Here is a 2,500-nt window from a genome sequence, read left to right as displayed (position 1 = left end):
TTAACTAACCAATGATATTGAAGCATATAAATCGAATCATAACTATATGAAACTCGAATTTAAGCCATATTAAACTGGTAATATTGTGATTTTATGCCTGGTTTTCCATACGTTAGTTTAAATAGAAAGTTATGGAATATAACCTTGGCATATTGGCACTAAAATATATAATAAAGACATTTCAAATCAAACTGAAATGTATTGAAATGAATTTTTCCCATACATTTTTGACAATGTGAGGTGTGCATGGCAAAAAACACTCACGGTGAAGGCATGTGATATAATATGAAAATATCAAAAGTTAACTAACCAATGATATTGAAGCATATAAATCGAATCATAACTATATGAAACTCGAATTTAAGCCATATTAAACTGGTAATATTGTGATTTTATGCCTGGTTTTCCATACGTTAGTTTAAATAAAGAGTTATGGAATATAACCTTGGCATATTGGCACTAAAATATATAATAAAGACATTTCAAATCAAACTGAAATGTATTGAAATGAATTTTTCCCATACATTTTTGACAATGTGAGGTGTGCATGGCAAAAAACACTCACGGTGAAGGCATGTGATATAATATGAAAATATCAAAAGTTAACTAACCAATGATATTGAAGCATATAAATCGAATCATAACTATATGAAACTCGAATTTAAGCCATATTAAACTGGTAATATTGTGATTTTATGCCTGGTTTTTTCCATACGTTAGTTTAAATAGAAAAAATTTTCGAATATATATACATATATGAAGAATTCATATTAGCTATACTAACATGTTATGGAATATAACCTTGGCATATTGGCACTAAAATATATAATAAAGACATTTCAAATCAAACTGAAATGTATTGAAATGAATTTTCCCCATACATTTTTGACAATGTGAGGTGTGCATGGCAAAAAACACCACGGTGAAGGCATGTGAAATGATATGAAAATATCAAAAGTTAACTAACCAATGATATTGAAACATATAAATCGAATCATAACTATATGAAACTCGAATTTAAGCCATATTAAACTGGTAATATTGTGATTTTATGCCTGGTTTTCCATACGTTAGTTTAAATAGAAAGTTATGGAATATAACCTTGGCATATTGGCACTAAAATATATAATAAAGACATTTCAAATCAAACTGAAATGTATTGAAATGAATTTTTCCCATACATTTTTGACAATGTGAGGTGTGCATGGCAAAAAACACTCACGGTGAAGGCATGTGATATAATATGAAAATATCAAAAGTTAACTAACCAATGATATTGAAGCATATAAATCGAATCATAACTATATGAAACTCGAATTTAAGCCATATTAAACTGGTAATATTGTGATTTTATGCCTGGTTTTCCATACGTTAGTTTAAATAAAGAGTTATGGAATATAACCTTGGCATATTGGCACTAAAATATATAATAAAGACATTTCAAATCAAACTGAAATGTATTGAAATGAATTTTTCCCATACATTTTTGACAATGTGAGGTGTGCATGGCAAAAAACACTCACGGTGAAGGCATGTGATATAATATGAAAATATCAAAAGTTAACTAACCAATGATATTGAAGCATATAAATCGAATCATAACTATATGAAACTCGAATTTGAGCCATATTAAACTGGTAATATTGTGATTTTATGCCTGGTTTTCCATACGTTAGTTTAAATAGAAAAAAATTCTCGAATATATATACATATATGAAGAATCTATATTCTATACTAACATTTTATGGAATATAACCTTGGCATATTGCCATTAAAATATATAATAAAGACATTTCAAGTCAAACTGAAATGTATTGAAATGAATTTTTCCCATACATTTTTGACAATGTGAGGTGTGCATGGCAAAAAACACTCACGGTGAAGGCATGTGAAATATAATATGAAAATATCAAAAGTTAACTAACCAATGATATTGAAGCATATAAATCGAATCATAACTATATGAAACTCGAATTTAAGCCATATTAAACTGTTAATATTGTGATTTTATGCCTGGTTTTCCATACGTTAGTTTAAATAAAGAGTTATGGAATATAACCTTGGCATATTGGCACTAAAATATATAATAAAGACATTTCAAATCAAACTGAAATGTATTGAAATGAATTTTTCCCATACATTTTTGACAATGTGAGGTGTGCATGGCAAAAAACACTCACGGTGAAGGCATGTGATATAATATGAAAATATCAAAAGTTAACTAACCAATGATATTGAAGCATATAAATCGAATCATAACTATATGAAACTCGAATTTAAGCCATATTAAACTGGTAATATTGTGATTTTATGCCTGGTTTTCCATACGTTAGTTTAAATAAAGAGTTATGGAATATAACCTTGGCATATTGGCACTAAAATATATAATAAAGACATTTCAAATCAAACTGAAATGTATTGAAATGAATTTTTCCCATACATTTTTGACAATGTGAGGTGTGCATGGCAAAAAACACTCACGGTGAAGGCATGTGATATA

Source organism: Anastrepha obliqua, unplaced genomic scaffold (assembly GCF_027943255.1).
Source record: "Anastrepha obliqua isolate idAnaObli1 unplaced genomic scaffold, idAnaObli1_1.0 ptg000165l, whole genome shotgun sequence".
NCBI lineage: Eukaryota > Metazoa > Arthropoda > Insecta > Diptera > Tephritidae > Anastrepha > Anastrepha obliqua.
This window is presented reverse-complemented; position numbering follows the sequence as displayed.